Source organism: Danio rerio, chromosome 1 (assembly GCF_049306965.1).
Source record: "Danio rerio strain Tuebingen ecotype United States chromosome 1, GRCz12tu, whole genome shotgun sequence".
NCBI classification, from domain to species: Eukaryota; Metazoa; Chordata; class Actinopteri; order Cypriniformes; family Danionidae; genus Danio; species Danio rerio.
The window spans coordinates 55,200,973-55,214,351 of record NC_133176.1 but is presented as its reverse complement, the minus strand read 5'-3'; the positions used below and the strand labels follow the sequence as shown (position 1 = coordinate 55,214,351).

The following is a 13,379-nucleotide window of genomic DNA, read 5'->3' as shown; positions in this document are numbered from 1 at the left end:
TTAGCTTGATCTTGAGTTGCTTCAATGTAAAAGTCTGCATAAATGATGATGAATAATGTCTGTAAAGTTCTTTTCTATGTAATCATGTTTTTAGATTTAATTAAATGGAGTGAAAATGTGTACAAAAAAGCAGCTTCTAACCTATAAAATGGTGCGCACCTTAAAATCCATGAAAGATATTTGAAAAGACAGAAAGAAAGGAGAAAGGCCCATGTGAGAGGCTGAAACTCAAAATTTTTCAAACCACACCAGGTATCAAGCGAGCCAACCAAGACCTCATTCAACAACTATCCACCATCTACACACTAATAATGTTCAGATATGAACAATAAACTTTGACCACAAATACACGTTTGTGTGCATAAATACATATCAAGATCCATTCCAGCACACACACACACACACACACAGTTCACTCATAATAAGTCCCAGGCATTGGCACAGGGCTCGGGCAGTGGTGAATAACAAAGCCTATTCATATCCACCCAATGAAACGTTAGCTTTCCCCAATTTTCCCTCACTTTTATAGGGTCTTAGCTGCAGCGTGCTACAATCTCATTCAAGCAGGGAACAATTGCTGATTGGCTTTATTAGAACGTAAACATGCATTTTCATAATTAAAGAGAACAATTAAAAAAAAGCGAGGCAAGTTCACGGCTCTCTGTTTGTTGGAAAGTGTGAAAGTTGTTTTATGAGGCAGCAAACAAGCAGGTGAGTCGTTCTTTAAACATTTTGTAAGGCAAAATGCAGCGGCCTATTTTCTGAGACAAAATAGGGAGCATATTACTCCAGTCTTATGCGCTTTAGATTTATTTCTAATAGCAGAAAATATGACCACATTACCCTTCTTCTAAGGGGCCTTCATTGGCTGCCTGTCTAATTCAGAACTAATTTTAAAGTGCTTTCACTGGTATATAAATCCCTCCATATATCTCAGAGCTGCTTCACTTTTACACTCCCGTAAGATCTCTTAGGTCAAGTGATCAGAATCTTCTTTCAGTTCCTCAGTCCAGGCTGAAAAGTAGAGGGGGCAGAGCTTTCTCTGTGGCGGGTCCCCGGTTGTGAAACACCTTGCCCCTTCAGATTAGAATGGCTCCATCATTATCTATTTTTAAATCACTTCTTAAATCACTTCCTTTTTAAGATTATTTTAATAGTCCTTTCTGCTGCTACATTTGACATTTTTACAGACGTTTCTCTTGCCTTATTTCTGTTTTTATATTCTGTCTTTTTATTTTTACCTTGTCTTATGTACAGCACTTTGGTCAGTCGTGTGACTGCTTTTAAATGGGCTCTATAAATAAATGAACTTGAACTTCACACTGGGTGCCTTACTTTTGTTTTTAAATCTCTAAATGGTACAACTCAATCAACTCAGATCCCCTTTCGTCCTTCAGGTAACACTTAATTTTGATGGTCCATTTGAGGAATTAGTAGACTGTTTGCTTAATATCTGCTGATACTGCTCCTTCATTTAACTAACTATAAGAAGTAAATGTTAACTTACACTAACCCTAACCCCAACCTAACAGTCTACTTATAATCTAAAGAGAATTATTTGGCATGTAGATACAATGTAACTTGAATTAACCAAATGGACCACCAAAATAAAGTGCGACCGTCCTCCAATTAGGAATGGCTGAAGTGAAACCGACTCAGTGTCAAAATCCTGAAGTGCAACTGTTTTAAAACTGCACCGAAGCAAAATCTGAACTACCCAGGTCACGTGACTAAGTTGATTCGAAACACCCAGGTCATGTGACTAAAGCAATTCAAAGCATCAGTCATTTCAGAAGCGTTTTGAGACCTGGCGATTCGGTCTGAAAAAATACTATTCATGTAGCCTAGTAGACCAAGCGTGTGCAGAGTAACTGTGCTGTAAATGGCCTGCGTTTGAATCCCGTCTTGTACAAATACTCTAATATTATGACTTGATGTATTTTTATGACCAAAACAAGACATATTTATTCATTAATGTTCATGTCAACTAATGTTTAAACATTACAAGAACATCTATAGCTGCATCACTCTGGATTCGAACCATTTGAACCCATTATCTCCGCATGCTAGTCTGGAACTCTCAACGCTTCAATAAATCACTTCTTGACACCTCAACCCTACAACCTGGGGTTTAATACCTCAATTTGCTCAACTGCTTCTTTGTGGAAGCTTTTCCAGAGCTATACATAAAGAATGACTACTAGGTGTCACTGTAGAGACGGGTTTTGAAACGTTTCCAAGCTTCGACAAATTTGCTTTGACTGTTTCAGTGTCGAAGCAACCCCAACCTAACAGTCTACTTATAATCTGAAGATCATTAGTTGGCATGTAGATGCAATGTAACTTAAATTCGACAAACGGACCATCAAAATAAAGTGCTTCCAATTAGGAATGGCTAAAGTGAGACTCAGTGTCGAAATCTCGAAGTGCAAGTGTTTTGAAACTGCACCGAAGCATGATCTGAACTACCCAGGTCACGTGACTAAGTTGATTCGAAGCACCCAGGTCATGTGACTAAAGCGATTCAAAGTATCAGTCATTTCAGAAGTGCTTTGAGATCTGGCGACTCGGTCTAAAAAAAAAAAGTACTTTTTCATGTAGCCTAGTGGACCAAGCGTGTGCACAGAGTAACTGTATTACAAATGGCCTGTGTTCGAATCCCGACTTGTACAAACACTCTGATATTATGACTTGATGTATTTTAATAATGTAACCTTTTTATGACCAAAACAAGACATATTTATTCATTCATGTTCATGTCAACCAATGTTTAAACACATTACAAGAACATCTATAGCTGCATCACTCTGGATTCGAACCATTTGAACCCATTATCTCCGCATGCTAGTCTGGAACTCTCACCGCTTCAATAAATCACTTGACACCTCAACTCTAATACCTCAATTTGCTCAACTGTTTCTTTGCTGAAGCTTTTCCAGAGCTATACATAAAGAATGACCACTAGGTGTCACTGTAGAGACGGGTTTCGAAACGTTTCCAAGCTTCGACAAATTTGCTTTGACTGTTTCAGTGTCGAAGCAACCCCAACCTAAGAGTCTACTTATAATCTGAAGATCATTAGTTGGCATGTAGATGCAATGTAACTTAAATTCGACAAACGGACCCTCAAAATAAAGTGCTTCCAATTAGGAATGACTGAAGTGAAACTGACTCAGTGTTGAAATCTCGAAGTGCAAGTGTTTTGAAACTGCACCGAAGCATGATCTGAACCAACCAAACAAGACATATTTGTTCATTCATGTTCATGTCAACCAATGTTTAAACACATTACAAGAACATCTATAGCTGCATCACTCTGGATTCGAACTCCCAGCTGCCGGAAATAAAACGTAAAATTACGTATTTTTTTACTTTACTGTGAAATTAAGGTCAATTTTTTTTACAGTGCAGAAATGAATGACTACACATATAAAGTCGGTCTGATCTGTCTATTTGGGCTATTCTTAGATGTCTATTAGATTTTCACTGACAGCCCAAGTTTAGCCTTGTTTTAGCCAAGCTGTCTCCGTTTAGACGTCTATTAAACATAAAATAGTTAGCTGGGAACTGTAAGGTTTTAAGCAGCGACTGCAGATATAAACGTTCTCCTTATGTGGATTTGAGGTATCGATTGACTCAAGCGTTCACGTCTGTTTAGTTTCAGAGTATTGATGACTCTCATTTTCCAGGAAATCAATGAAATCTCCAAGCAGAAACCCTTCCCACCGGCTCACTCGATTTCTCTTAATTGAACTGACTCGATCCTCAGCTCTTAAGATAAACCGGCAAATTAAAGCCGTCAGCGAGAGCAGGCCTCACAAAGCAGCTGAACAAACTCAAGCCGAGCGTGTTTCGCGGCGCTGAGATCATCCGTTCATTTGTCTTGTCCACAGATGGAGAGCAGAAGTCTAGGTTGGCGCCTGGAGGAACTCAGACTTTCGCTATTATGCTTATTTTCGAGAGGAGGAACCTCGGCCTCCAAAAAAGCTCCTATTTTTTCTGCAGCGAGCTATTAATTATATATGGGCTGTATGCATATGGAGCATATGCAGGGTCCATATGGCCAGCCCTCAGCCAGAATCTCAAGCCTCTTCTTAATTAACATTTTAGAGGCGAAGCGCACAGAGAAAAGAGGGACATTTCAAAGCGGCTCTGGGAGCCTCTGACCTAATTGGAGTCAATGGAGATGTATGTAAATGTGTTAATTACGACAAGTTTCCGCGCTCTCACCGATAAATAGCGCTCTTTGTTTAAAATGTTTAATTGGTGGGAATAAGGGAATCAAACGAGGGGCTTCCTCCATAGGTCCTAATGGGAGAGAGAGAGAGAGAGAGAGAGAGAGAGAAATGTGTATATGGGATTTGAGGCATATGGCAATATGTTTGTGGTTTAGTGGCATGCGTAAGTGGTTAAATTCCTGAAATCAGAAGTTTCTCACACACACACTTTTGTGGTCTGTAGTTTAAGAGTGAAGTGTGTAATTTCAGCGTCAAACAGAACTGCAGAATTAATGAGTGTTTCGACTACTTTTAAACCCACAGTGCCTATTGTTTGGATCAACTGTTAGCCCCACCCCTGATCTTATGCCATTGGTTGAGTTGATGTTCTTTGAAAAAATAGCCTGTATATAAGCTCTTACCTGTAAACTGTACACTTTCAGGTGATTGTCTGCACTAATGTTGGTCAGTGTATTGCTTTGCAGTTGTTAATGTGTTCTGGGTTGTCGTGTAAAGACATAGTTCACCCAAAAATATCAATTTGGTCATCTCATGTTTTTCCAAACAAACATTGGACCCCATTGTCTTACACTGTAATGTCTTCTTTGCAGTGTTAGGGGTAACGCATTAGAAGTAATGCGATTTACGTATTAATATTATTTTTTTTAAAGTAACGAGTAAAGTAACGCATTACTTAACAATATTTGAGCAAACACATTGCTTTCAATTTTTATCAATCTGTATATACGGCATGTATGGCGCCAGGAAGTTCTTAGGAGTTAATAAATTTGTTTTTTTGAAAGGTAAATGAAGGTGTAGGTTATACAGCGTGCTGTAAATGCAGAGCTCCTTTATCTAAAAAAAGTAAAACACTCAAGTTCTGAAAGAGATGAAGCCTCAGGCAGGTATAAAAAAGTAACGCAAAAGTAATGTAACAGATTACATTTCATAAAAAGTAACTAACGCAACTAGTTACTTTGGGGAGTAACTCAATATTGTATTGCATTACTTTCTAAAGTCACTTTCCCCAACATTGGAGATTGTCTGGTCTGGTCATCTCATGTTTTTCCAAAAAAAAAATTGGACCCCATTGTCTTGCACTGTAATGTCCTCATCACAGTATTGGGGGTAACGCATTACAAGTAACATGAGTTATGTAATAATATTACTTTCTAAGTAACGAGTAAATTAATTCATAAAATCAAGTAATAATATTTGAGTTATTTTTAAAAATTTAAGTCGAGTTACTTTTTTTAGATTAATTAAAACACTTTAAAAAATAGTTTACTGAATTAAAATGAGTGTAATCACGTTAAATCACACTCTCAATGAGAAAATTTGCTCCCTGTGGCTTATTTTGAGATGATCAAGTTTGAAAAGTAGACGAAAACTAAATAAAAATTGAAATAAAAAGTGATGATGACTACAACTATTATAAAAACATACTGACATTTTTGTAGACTAATAAAATTGAGAGGAGAATGTGATTGGGGGATGTTTTTTGACAAATATCCAATCAGAATAAATCTTGGTGTGTGATGCACGGTGCACATGCACACATTTGAAAATTAACTGATCTTCAGTAGTGACGGGATGCGATTACATCATCATAAGAGCAGAGGAGATTTAGTCGACTAGAACCTTATGAAATTTAGGCGACTAAAACTAGACTAAAACTAAAATGATTCAGAAGACTAAAATATGACAAACTATAATGGAATTTTAGTCAAAAGACTAAGACTGAAACTAAATCAAAATTTGCTGAAACAAAAGTAACGTGAAGCAATACATTCCATAAAAAGTAACTAAGTAGCGCAACTAGTTACTTTTTTGGGAAGTAACTCAATATTGTAAGGCATTACTTTTTAAAGTCACTTTCCCCACCACTGGAGATTGTCCGGGCTAATGTTGGCTGATGTGATGCTTTGCACTTGATGTTTTCTTGGTGGTCGTGTAAAGGCATAGTTCACTCAAAAATATAAATTTGGTCATCTCATGTTTTTCCATACATCTTAGGACCCCATTAGCTGACACTATAATGTCCTCTTTGTATAAAAAATAAGTCTAACAAGCTTTAAACATCATGACAGTGAATAAATAATGACCACATTTTAATTTGATTTATTACAAGAGGCACCAGTGCGAATAATATTTAGTAAAAACAGACAAACCAAAACCCACAATGCCTTACAGAAACCTATATGCATTTATAGAATAAACACACATTTTACATCGAGTACTCAAAACTAAAGAGTAATTCCCACTGACTGAATCAAATGGCTAACCTTCCAAGTTATCAAGACAATTTTATTCTCGCTCACTCGCTTTCCTTTGGCTTAGTCTTGATTGATAGAAGCTGTTACATTCATTCATTCAATTTCCTTCGGCTTAGTGTCTATTACAGAAGTTACCACAGTGGAATGAACCGCCTACTATTCCAGAATAGGTTTTACGCAGCGGATGCCCTTGCATTCGCAACCCAGTGCTGGGAACACAGTCACATTCACACACACTCATACACTACAACCATTTAAATTTTAATCAATTCACTTATAGCGCATGTCTTTGGACCGGGAGGGAAACCGGAGCACCTTGAGGAAATCCACACCAACAAGGGGGGAAAATGCAAACTCCACAGAAAAATGCCAAATGGGACTCGAATTAGCGACAGTGAGGCAACAGTGCTAACCACTAAGCCACCGTGCCACCTAGTAAGCTGTTACATTCAACCCAAATAAAAAGTTAAGTACAATCTGTTCCAGAAAAAATATAATACATATATAAATTATAATTAAGTTGATTCATCAAAAAATGAACAAGTTAATCCAAATCAAAAGTCAAATTACAAATCGTAATTGAACATAATCCACAGCTCAATTTTCTGAGTAATCAAGATAATTTAGTTATTACCTCTTATTTAAAGAAAATGACGTTTCAATATTAAGCTGCTGTAATGATAACAACAGAATAAACAATTGAATATTACAACTTCGACTAAACAGTAACTTTTTATTTCAAGATTGAATGGGGTACATGGACAGCTAGTGTTTTTCTGCCAACCTCCGGTAAAAGCTTAATGTGACTATTTTCAGTTTCATAAGGTTCATTTACAGCATCAGTGTAGTAATGTAATTAAAATACATTCAGTTAAATAGACAGTTAAAAAGAATTTATTCAAGCATAAAACGAGACTGTGCAGGATCAGCAGGCGAGCGCAGAAACTCCATTGAAAATACTGTGATTAAATAAACACCATCATATTTTAAAGACATGGCAGAGGAAAATGAAGTTTAACGCAGTGCTTCTTGTCCAGTCTAAGACACACTCTATATCGTATATCTATCAGGCAGTGAAGATCAATGATTTTTTTTTAAGAAATCAAACATTAAACACTGCAATTTTATAATGGAAAGTCATGCACTGGAAGCACTGAGGCTGGCTAGATGAAGTCCATGTGCATAAACTCCATTCCAGTTCCACATTTTAAAGTATACTACAGTAAATACTCCATTCCACTTCCACATTTTAAAGTATACAGTAAATACTCCATTCCACTTTCACATTTTAAAAGTATACTACAGTAAATACTCCATTCCACTTCAACATTTTAAAGTATACTACAGTAAATACTTTATTATAATTCCACATTTTAAAGTATACTACAGTAAATACTCCATTCCACTTCCACATTTTAAAGTATACTACAGTAAATACTCCATTCCAGTTCCACATACAGTAAATACTCCATTCCAGTTCCACATTTTAAAGTATACTACAGTAAATACTCCATTCCACTTCCACATTTTAAAGTATACAGTAAATACTCCATTCCACTTTCACATTTTAAAAGTATACTACAGTAAATACTACATTCCACTTCAACATTTTAAAGTATACTACAGTAAATACTTCATTATAATTCCACATTTTAAAGTATACTACAGTAAATACTCCATTCCACTTCCACATTTTAAAGTATACTACAGTAAATACTCCATTCCAGTTCCACATACAGTAAATACTCCATTCCAGTTCCACATGTTAAAGTATACTACAGTAAATACTCCTTTCCACTTTCACATTTTAAAAGTATACAGTAAATACTCCATTCCAGTTCCACATTTTAATGTATACTACAGTAAATACTCCATTCCAGTTCCACATACAGTAAATACTCCATTCCACTTTCACATTTTAAAGTATACTACAGTAAATACTCCATTCCAGTTCCACATACAGTAAATACTCCATTCCAGTTCCACATTTTAAAGTATACTACAGTAAATACTCAATTCCACTTTCACATTTTAAAAGTATACAGTAAATACTCCATTCCAGTTCCACATTTTAAAGTATACTACAGTAAATACTCCATTCTAATTCCACATTTTAAGTATACTACAGTAAATACAGTAAAACAGTACATCTTTTTCCCCAACACGCCGGAAAATACATACCAAAGTTTAATATTTAAGGGATTTGAAATAAGAGCAATGGTAATACCTCATCTAGCGTTTGCTTACAAAAAAAAACACTCAGCTCTTCCACACAGCTCCAAAAGACACACATAATAACTCATATCCACATCAATGCTGTTATCCATTCACTCAAACACAGGCTAACATATGTACCAGCTAACTTTACACACAATATTCCCACTCATAAACACACACACACACCTGGCAGTTCTCCACACACTGAAAAACCAGCTGGCTTGAGAACAATCAGCACAGGTCTCACTGATTTTCACTCGTTATTCTTTGTTTTTTTTGTGTGTGTGTGTGTGTTTGTCTCCAAACGACACAGCAATTACTATTAGCACCATTGTTTTTATCATTATTATGATTTACTAGCCACCAACTCTGAGCCAAATCAGCCAGCATATAAACCTGTCCTCTATGGCAACCGCATCAAAGAAAGAGAGATGGAGAGATGGAGAGGAAAAAAAAAGAGAGAAGGAGTGCTATATAAAAAGGATGAAGCGTCCTTTCTCTGTGTGTCTGCCAGTAGCACCTCGGGGAGAACTGTTGGAAAAATGTGATTTTTCACACCAGCATCTCAGAGGCAATAGCAGAAGGAGAAGCGGAGAGACAGACCGATAGAGAGAATCTGGAATGAACGACAGGCTGCTAATTATTAAAGCTCTGTTTGGGGTTTTGACATGAGTTTTTCTGGCCCGTGCCAAACCCAGTTTGCACCCGGCACCTCTGATCTCATCTTTCCTCGATTGGTGTTCAGGAGTGCTCCAGGTGTATCTAGGAGTTTGCGCATGTTGAATAGCAGTGGTGGAAAGAGTACTGAAAATCATACTCGAGTAAAAGTACCATAAATTGTCCGAAAATATAGTGTAAGCAGTGTAAAAGTGTCTGTTGTAAATATTACTCAAAGTACCAGTAGAAAGTAGACCTTTTAAAAGTAGTGAATATTGCGCTGTGAAAGGCTAATGCGTTTACATGCAGTTTGTGCAGGGATGTGTAAACGTAACATTCTGTAGAGCATTTAGTGATCTTCCTATATTTGTTCGCTCCTTTTCGCTTCTTTTATTCAATTGTTTGTTCGTCCCTTCATTTGTTCGTTCCTTCCTTGGTTCCTCTCTTCTGTCGTTCGCCCATTCATTTGTTCATATTTTGTTCCTTTCTTTATTTAGTCATTTGTTCATTCATTCGTTCATTCCTTCCTTCTTTAGTTTGTTCAGTCCTTCCTTGAATCCTTCCTTCATTTGATCCCTTCTTCGTTCCTCCCTTCATTTATTCATTTGTTTGTTTATATTTTGTTCCCTTCTTCATTAGGTCCATTGTTTATTCATTCGTGCCTTCCTTTCATAGTTTCAGTCCTTCCTTGAATTTGTTCCTTCCTTCATTCCTCCTTTCATTCGTTCACTCATTGATTCGTTCGTTCATATTTTGTTTCTTTCTTCATTAGGTCCTTTGTTCACTCATTCGTTCGTTCTGTCCTTCATTTGTTCAGTCCTTCCTTGAATGCTTCATTCATTTAGTCCTTCATTTCTCCCTTCATTCGTTCACTCATTCATATTTCGTTCCTTCCTTCATTAGGTCCTTTGTTCATTCATTCATTCGCTCATTTGTTTGTTCATTCCTTTCTTTCGTTTCTTCAGTTCTTCCTTGAATCCTTCCTTGATTCATTTGGTCCTTTCTTCGTTCCTCTCTTCATTTGTTCGCTCATTCATTCGTTTGTTCGTTCATATTTTGTTCCTTCATTAGGTCCTTTTTTATTCATGCATTTGTTCATTCCCTCCTTGCTTAGTTTGTTCATTCTTTCCTTAAATCCTTCATTCATTTGGTCCCTCTACGTTCCTCTCTTCATTTGTTCGCTCATTCATTCGTTCATATTTTGTTCCTTCCTTCATTAGGTCCTTTGTTCATTCATTCATTCGCTCCATAATTTGTTCAGTCCTTCCTTGAATCCGTCATTTATTTGGTCCTTTCTTCATTCATCCCTTCATTCGTTCATTTGTATTTTGTTCCTTTCTTCATTAGGTCCTTTGTTCATTCATTTACTTGTTCGTTCCTTCCTTCCTTCCTTAGTTTGTTTAGTGCTTTCTTGGGTCCTTCCTTCTTTTCTTCCTTCATTCGTTTGCTCATTTATTCGTTTGTTCAATCTTTTTTTGTTCCTTCCTTCATTAGGTCCACTGTTTATTAATTTGTTTGTTTGTTAGTTCCTACCTTAGTTTGTTCAGTCCTTTCTTGAATCCTTCCTTCATTCGGTCCTTCCTTTGTTCCTCCCTTTATTCGGTCATTCCCTCATTTGTTTGTTCTTTCATATTTCGTTCCTTCCTTTTTAGGTCTTTTTTTAATTCATTCGTTCCTTCCTTCCATAGTTTGTTCAGTCCTTCCTTGAATCCTTCCTTCATTCGGTCCTTCCTTCATTCATTCGGTCATTCATGTATTGTTCCTTCCTTAATTTGGTCCTTTGTTCATGTATTCATAAGTTTATTTGTTTGTTCCTTACTTCCCTACATCAGCCCTTCTTTGCATCCTTCATTCATTTGGTCCTTCCTTCGTTCCTCATATTCATATTTTGTTCCTTCCTTCATTAGGTACTTTGTTCATTAATTAATTTCTTCCTAGTTTGTTCAGGCCTTCCCTGAATCTTTCCTTCTATCATTAGTTCGGCCCTTCCTTCCATTCTTCCTTCGTTCCATTTAGTGATTGTTTAAGGCTGTTTGATGATTTCAGTCATCATAGAGCAAACATCCTTCATTTTCTCATCAGTGACACGCAGTCTCTGGGTCAATGTGTGTAAGGATTTTGGACATCTTCCTGGACATTTTAATGCCTTCAAACGGTTTGCTGCATTTATAAATGTCTTGAGGTTATTCAGTATCGTGCAATTTACTTTCTATGTGCTATTTGATTGGACAGGAATCACAGGACTGATTTTTCTACTTTAGCCAACCACCATAGCTAAGAAAGAAATGAAGTAGTGACTGCAGGTAAAGAAAGTAGTGAAGTAAAAGTACCAATACTGCACTAAAAAATGTACTCAAGAGAAAGTAAAATACACATTTTTAAAACTACTTAGTAAATTACAATTGCTAAGGGGGAAAAACTACTCAATTACAGTAATTGGAGTATTTATAATTTGTTACTTTACACCACTGTTGAATGGGCTGAATAAACGTGCATGTAGGTGGCTTTGCGTTATGGCATCTCATGTGCCAACACAGATGCCACAAACACAAAACGTCCTCCCATGAGAAGTTTACACCCAGAAACAAGTTCATGCAGCAGTCCACCAATCACTGCAGGGCACTGCATCCATGGCAACCCTGGCATGCAGACAACCAGTCAATCTAGAAAAGACGTTTCTGGAATTCACTGCCTCCATAACTAAGTCTGTGAGCTCTTTTTTTGCTTAATGTGAGCAAGTTTCCCGCCGTCCAGACACTTTAATCTGTCTTGAGTGCCTGACCTCGTTGACGGGGAGGAACGGCTTTGCATTTTCTTTTATTGCTTCGATCGCACAGGTGTGCTTGGGTGAAGAGGATGTTCATGGCTTTGAAAAGATTTGTCATGATGAAAAAATGCTTGCTGCAGGCAAATGTGGCGTTTCATATTCAGATCCAGCCCCTTACAGCCTGCAAAGGCCTGTCAATCTCGCATTTAAGGTCTGACTTAAAGCGCAAAATTCCCTATCTAAACACACTGCCTGATGTGCTTGCCGTGCAAATATTTATTCAGACACAATTACTAGAGCGTATAAGTGCTCGACTAACAAATAACTGGAAATTAAGTTGCCCAATGCTCGAAACTCAATTCAAAGCTGAGTTTCTTTCTCACACTCTGTAATTATACAGATTTAAAGAAGAAGATCTTAAGCATTCCTCTTGCATATATTATGTAGTGTTTGCGGCAGAAACTCTGTCAAGAAAGCAATCGTGCACTGTAAAAAATAATCAATTAGTCCTGACAGCATATGTTTTAAGTCATATTAGACTCAGTTAATCATCTTCTAACTTAATTGTATGAGCTGCACAAGCTGTTTTAAGTCAGATTAACATAAGTTCCATGGACTTGAAAGGTTGATTTAATTTAGCTTAATTTAAGGCAAATAGGTTTTTTTTTTACAGTGTTGTTTAAACTATCACTTTTTGTGCATGAAAACAATGTAATTTTCGTTTAATCATATTGTTGCTTTACCTCAACAAATTCATTCTGGCTTATTCATTTTGCAACCTTTATATTTTTTTGAAGATGAAAACATTTTGTCTAAAATATCTTGTATACACACTGTACACACTACACTGTATCATTATTATTATTACTACTACAACTACACTAAAAACCCGGTTGCCTTAAATTTTTAAGATGAATTAAATTAACCTTATGAGTCCATTGAACTTATATTATCTTAAACTGACTTAAAACAGCTTGCGTAACTTATAAAATTAAGTTGGAACTTGATCAACTTAAAGTAAACATGTGCTGTCAGGACTAATTGATCATATATTTATTTTAGTGTACATGCTAACCCCCTAAATAAAAATCTAGCGAGAAAACCCTGAACCCTGAGTCTATTTGTCTTGAAACTTTTAATGCCAAAAAATAAATCAACTGTCTTTAAAAATCAATAAGGCAGATATGGTATTGCAACATGATGTGTGACTAAATTTTGGTATTTATACACCTGATTTGCTGATTG

At 36.6% G+C, this 13,379-nt stretch overlaps 1 protein-coding gene across 23 annotated transcripts in view; it reads right to left on the bottom strand.

The window, feature by feature from the left end:
- nfixa (nuclear factor I/Xa) overlaps positions 1 to 13,379 on the bottom strand; it is a 253,758-nt gene that overhangs the window by 213,209 nt on the left and 27,170 nt on the right. The gene's annotated exons all lie outside the window — the stretch shown is intronic.